Source organism: Pithys albifrons, chromosome 8 (assembly GCF_047495875.1).
Source record: "Pithys albifrons albifrons isolate INPA30051 chromosome 8, PitAlb_v1, whole genome shotgun sequence".
Taxonomy (NCBI): domain Eukaryota; kingdom Metazoa; phylum Chordata; class Aves; order Passeriformes; family Thamnophilidae; genus Pithys; species Pithys albifrons.
In genome coordinates, this window is record NC_092465.1 from 19,428,352 (window position 1) to 19,434,721 (window position 6,370).

General features: G+C 35.7%; 1 protein-coding gene across 5 annotated transcripts in view; it reads left to right on the forward strand.

The window, feature by feature from the left end:
- CSRNP3 (cysteine and serine rich nuclear protein 3) overlaps positions 1-3,321 on the forward strand; it is a 101,592-nt gene extending 98,271 nt beyond the window's left edge. For all 5 annotated transcript variants that reach the window (XM_071562911.1, XM_071562910.1, XM_071562912.1 and 2 more), the window contains one exon: positions 2,335-3,321. The gene's annotated coding sequence lies outside the window, so the exon portion shown is untranslated. The remainder of the gene's footprint in view (positions 1-2,334) is intronic.
- The last annotated feature ends 3,049 nt before the right edge of the window (positions 3,322-6,370 follow it).

A 6,370-nucleotide genomic window follows, 5' to 3' on the forward strand; every position in this document is an offset into this window, starting at 1 on the left:
ACTTTTCTGCTACCCCAGTGGTTGATACCAAGAATTTTACTTTTTATATGGAACATCCAATTCATGAAAGATAGATTCTGCAGCCTTAGTATTTTCCTTTTTAATGCCTTCCTTCCTTCCTTTTTTCCTGTTGGTGTTTGGGAGGTCTGTTGTACAGCAAGGCTCCTGTGCCCTCTGTGCTGTGAATTAGATCTTGAAAAGCGAGGTTGGATGGGGCTTTCAATAACTGGGTTTAGAGTGCGGCATCTCTGCCCAGGGCAGGGGGATTGAAGACGATCTTTAAGGTCCATTCCAAATGGGGCCATTCTTTCACTCTGAGCTGAAGTGATTATTGCTGCAGTGCCGTAGTCTTTGCCTGATACAGCTCAGGAGGTCCCCCTGGCCCAGAGAACCTTGTTTATAGTGCTCTGTACTGCAGCTTCTCACTTGAAAGGATGGTAGTCCTTCATCCATGCCTGAGGTTGAAAAAAAAATTGTCGAGGGGCAGACTTTGTCCTTCATTTACTCAATTATCTTAATTTGGATCTTAGCAATGACACTTCTGTCTCATGAATGAATGTCCACCAGAACCAAGTCAAAAGAAGTTTGTCTTTCATGTATGTTCTCTAACTGTTCACTTTCCCAATAAACTGTGAAGATGGGATTAGCTTTTCATGATAGACAGGAAAAATGGGAGGAGGAAAGTACAAATGCACATCATTGTTCTAGCACAAAGATCAAGATAATACTTTGTCTTGAAGCACTAGAGTAAGCGAGGGGAGGACAAAAAGGACAGTTTAGAGGAAAAGAAGATGAAGGCAAGAGGCAGATTGGTGAGGTCTGTTTTTCTTCTAAAGGACAAAACAAAACATTACATACTAAAAAGGAAGGAAAAAGGGAAATTAAGATTTCTTCAGTACAAGAATGGAGGAGTATATGGACATTCACTACAAGCTTTCCCATGTTAGATCATGATACTGATTCTGTTATTTAATGTATTTTAAACCAAACATAAACTCAGTGCAAACAGCAAATGACATTTTTCCAGACCAGTTGTATACAAGTGGCCATTAAATAAAAGACTTATCCAAATGCATGGGGTAAAAAACTACAAAGCAACACCCTAGAAGCATTGCTACCATGTCCTTTCTTTGCAATTATAGAGTCATGTTCAGGATCATTTCAGTTTACTCTGCTCCCAAGCATGTATTTTTGTATAACCAATTTCTCAGATAAAAAGAGACGCTAAAAGCAACGACACAATAGGTGTCCTTTTTATTAGCATTTTAGTTTGGGATTTTCCAATGAGACTTAGTACATTGTGGCAAGTAATTATTTTAGGTTTCTCCATCCTAAACTTTTAAAATACCTTCTTAAGAATGGTGGATGAAGGCTAACCTTGCTAGCTGGGCTCCTGGAGGATCACTGTAAACACCCGTTTGTGAGTCCCAGATACAGATTCAGCACCAGTTTTGAGCTTCTTGAAAAGATCAGTGTGTGCACCAGCAGCTGGTTCTCTTAAATAAAAACCCGAAGCAAACATGCTTCTTTATTTCAAACCATTTCACAAAAATACCACCACTCCAGTTCTCAAATGCCCATGTAAACAGTGCTTAACAACTGGGCCATTCTTTTAATTGACAGATTGTAGGCACCTCTATGGAAATACACCTGAAGTGTAGTTTGTAAAACATGTTAAAAAAGTGTTTGATGTAAAATAAGCGCTAGACATTTACCAGTGCAGAAATAGACAAAATCTGTAGATTACAAATCCATCCCTAAGAGCCTCAGCCTGTAGTATTGTCTTAGTACAGTTGATCTTTTAAGTTAAATTGTATTCTGGTGTAATAACCTTTTACAAATAAAATTATTACTACAAATATACTGGTTAATACCTGTTAACATAAGACATGGCTAATTGGTTATTTTGATTTGTTTCCATCTACAGCTAATAGATATTTTATAAAAAAAAAAAAAAAAAACCAAAAAACAAAACCCAACACATTACTTTTTATATGTTTAAAGTATTTTCATTGTTTTAACAAATACAGACCATGTAACATTTACACTGTCTAGTCCAACCCTGTCTCTCTCTCTCTCTCTGTGTATATATTTCCCCATAAGAATATAAAATTGCTTTTGAAATTTTTTGTTGGCAAGTAGTAAATAATATACCATGGCATAGATTCAAAAGCACTTAAGCTGATGGTCTTTCAGACAGGTAATCCATTCAAACAGGACTAGTAAAATTGTGGTGTAATTGCAGCCATTTGTTTAAAATTTGTACATTACTTCTAACTTTACCAATTTCTGAGAAAAATAATTACGTTAAGTACTTAACATTTTCCATTACAGATTATCTTGCACACTAAAATAATGGAGAGCTCAACAGTAAAGCAAGATATTTAATCGGACTGCTGCTTTTAAACTGAAGAAGCGAAGGGAAAGAAAGCTCATCTTAAAATCTGTACATGGAAATAATTTTAAGCTTCATGAACTACACATTTCCTTAATTTCCTTTTTTTAAACAAGTTGTAACATCAAAGATGCCAAAGGGTAATATAAGCTACAATAATATTCAACAGAACTTAACCTAGACCTTACATTGTAATAATTTATTCAAATTAATGTATTCTTCTGTATTTATATTTTCGGTATTTATTATGAATGATATGGAATTTGATGTATTTATTGTGGCTTATTACTGCAGTGTATATATTACAAAAATGAGCATTTTTAAGTCTTAACATTAGTTTTTTTGTTAATTAGTGGCACTTGTATCAGCTGTATTTTTATTATATATTGTACAATATATATTGTCCATTTGTTTGCAATGAAGTAAAACAGGTTTCTACGTTACGTCATGACTGCCAGTGCATTGTGTGTCTTTTTTCTGCTGTGCAGTCACAGAGTCCTCTCTCAGCTGAGAGAACCAGAATGAGTCCTGCACCTCCTCCATGAGACCTGTAGAGCCTCCAAAGACACTCTGAAATTTCAGGCATTTCTCATGTTCCTCAAAGTCTGACAGCATGAACAATCTGTGTGAAGGGTTTCTTTTTGCGTGTTTTTAAGTATTTGTATGCCAATTAAAAGGAAAGAAATAAACAGAAATGCCTTGTTAGGTATACCCATTTGCCCTTTTATGATGCTACACTTTTCTTTGGCCAGTGAAATAAAGTACCTGATTCATATGTGCCTATCACAGTGAACTTAATTTTTATTATTGGGTAATGAAACAATTGTTTTCAACAGCTGTTGGAATAAAGTTTTGCAACAGCTCTCTCTGGTGGGCAATAAGCAGTAACATTATACAGCAAGTCATTTCAATGGTTACACTGCATATAAAGCATACGCTGCATTTCAGCACAACTGCTTATTGTGAAAACTGCCAATCAACATTGCTTCATTAAGAAAATAATTGTCACAAGTCTCTTTCATATTTTCATTCTGACATTTATTAAATTGAGCTGTACATTTATAGAAGTTGTCCTTAAATGTGCTTTAATGACAAATGACATATAGCTAAATTATTTGAAATTACAAAAGCTGATAAAGATGTGATTCTCTAGATCATAAAAAAAGTTCTCAAAGGATTTAAGGTATCATTTGTTTTTAGCTTATTAGGAGTTAGACAGAATGAAACCGATTAACATCTATCACACTGCTTTTGCGATTGCCATGAACCGTGGTTAACAGGGCTGTTCAGGGCTTGCTAAGCCATACTGACAAAAAAGAAAGTTGTAAAACAACTTTCAACACTGGTGTTCTAATTAAAGATACCAGGATGCCAATTCAGAATTAAGATTTAACACTAAGTTCATTTCTAAGTTATCTATTATACTCATGTTATTCTATACTCACCCTAGAGAAAACCAGCAGTCATTCCTAAGGGTGATAAAACAAAATCCTCAGGTATGGTGAATCCCCACTGCAGTGAACAGTGTTGTAAACAGAGAGAGCCACAACCAGCCAGTGGGGACCTTGGACCTCTTGTTCACAGGCAGGAGCCACTCAGAGCCACAGGCCCTGAAGTCCCAAAATGTTTAGGACCCGCTTTGTCCTGCTGGGAGTAGGGCTGAGCTCTCCTTGCCTGAAATCAAGCCTTCTTCAGCACTTGTGATGACTGCCCTGGATGTGTGAGAGAGAATGGTGAGATGCAGGTTAACACTGATGCCTGCCGCTGTAGTAATTAACCTTCAGTAGTTTATACAGCTGTCTGATTGATGTATGCATTTTTCTGTGCTGTATGGTAATAGTATTTATCTTTTTCCCCTTCATGAGGGCAGAGAAGAGCATAATACCATTGCTTTAAATTACCAAAAAGACACAAAAGAGCCTCCTTGCAACAAACAGATCTTCCGTATGCCACTTTCAGAAGAACAACATCCAGAAGATGCTGCTGCTTTTTTATTAAATTACAAAAAACAACCCGAATCCAACTTTTTAATCTCCAGTCATATTTACAGATCTCCTGCTTCTCTTCTAGTATTACATGATGTCTGCATACACACACACACACACACACACACTCACACACATACGAATATTTGGAAGTCCAATACTCAATGTAGACACAGAAGTTAATTTCAAAAATGTCATTTAAAGATTTCCTCTGTTTATAGATCTTCCCTCTTTTCAGGCAGGTAGTGCAGAGTCCAAGTAAGACTGAACTGCTGCTGTTCTAAGTGTTGCAAAAATGCAAACTAAAATGGCACTCATGGTTTAAAGGACAGATAGTAAACACACTTTAAAAAAAAAGAGTACATAGGAATTTTTTCCTTTTAGGCCAGAAAACAAGTCTCAAAATATTAAAGGCAAATCTTAGCAGACAATTTTTAAATCAAAGAATTAATTTTGTCCCTTCCACACCTAGAACTAAAGACAAAATATAATAACTGCGTGAACTGCTATACCCCATCTTTGCAGAAAACAAGAGTCACAACTACATACGTTGCTATAGCTGCTATGATATGATCTTAGATTACCAGTTAAGAAAAAAAAATTCGAAGTGGAGCTTCTCTAGCATTGCTCTTGAAGAGATTCCTCATTCTAAGTGCAATAGAACACTTGTTTCCTTGCAAGAAGTCTAATTCTACCCTGGTTTAGAACACTACCTCTAAAAAAAACCCAAAAAAACAAACCTTAAAAAAAAACACCACTGGTAGTGAGTAGATAAATGATGTTTAACTTAGGCATATTCCAGTCTGACAAGTTTGCAAGAAGAAATTACCATTTAGTGATACGAAAAATAATAAATGCATTTTTTCTGTAACATGAACTAAGAACTAAAAGCACAAGTTGTTTTGAAGCACTGAGCTAAACACCTTGTCTTCTAGAACACGTTCCTTGAACACTGGGTTTCCAATTCATACCTGGACTTCAACTGTGTAATCTCCCATCCTCTACTCATATTGTTCAACAGTTTTCTCATTGACCCGCACTCTATTTTACCTAAACTCCTCCAGTTTATCAAGAGCATTTGTTGCCCTTCCAGCACTGGTCTGATCTGCAAAAGTAATAATAATTTGTATTCCATTACCAAATTACAAGTATTTATCAGAGGTCAGGCAATGCTGTTCTATCCAGCCTTCCAGTTTCACAGTGGTATTTTAATAACCGTTCCCAGTACAGTCTTTTCAACAATTTCTGTGCACACTTTATGAAGTCATTTTCAGTCCTACAGCTTTAACTTCATAGCATATTCTCACAGGTGTCACCAAAAGCCCTACAGAAGCCAAGATGCAACTCAAAGGCATTATCAAGCCAGAAAAATAAAGTTAATGCTTCCAATCAATTATCACTGCTCCTTGCTTATTCACTTTTTTGTCCTTTAAGATGACTTAGAACTACTGAAATGATTTCTTCTTGCTTGTATTCAGAAACTGAACACATGAGGTAGATACCATTAAATTATCCACAGACAGGCTCCCGCCCCTCAATAGAAGTAAAAAAATTCACACATCATCATCCATCCACCAGACTCTAGTATCATTATAGATAAATGCTAATTTAGGTATATTTATATACCAGGAAAAAAAGAACAAATTTATTGTTAGTATGTTTTGTCCTATTCAATCTTTAATACCTACCCCTTCAAATTTACTCTTAGCTTTATATTCAATCATGGAGCTAAATATTTTTGTCTTCCCTTAAAAGATTTTAAAAAATTGATTCTATATTTGATTCTTCTGTATTTTTTTCTATACTTAGCAGAATAGCTAGGAAGGCCAAGGTCTCACTTGGACTGATAAAACTGAGGTCAGTCATTTGTAAAAGGGGAAACTAGGAAAAAAAACCCATGCAAGTGCTCACAAAAGAAATTATGTTCAGATCACATTAGAAACCTGTGAGGTAACATTGCAAACATCCCTAAAAGGTAAGGAAAAAATAG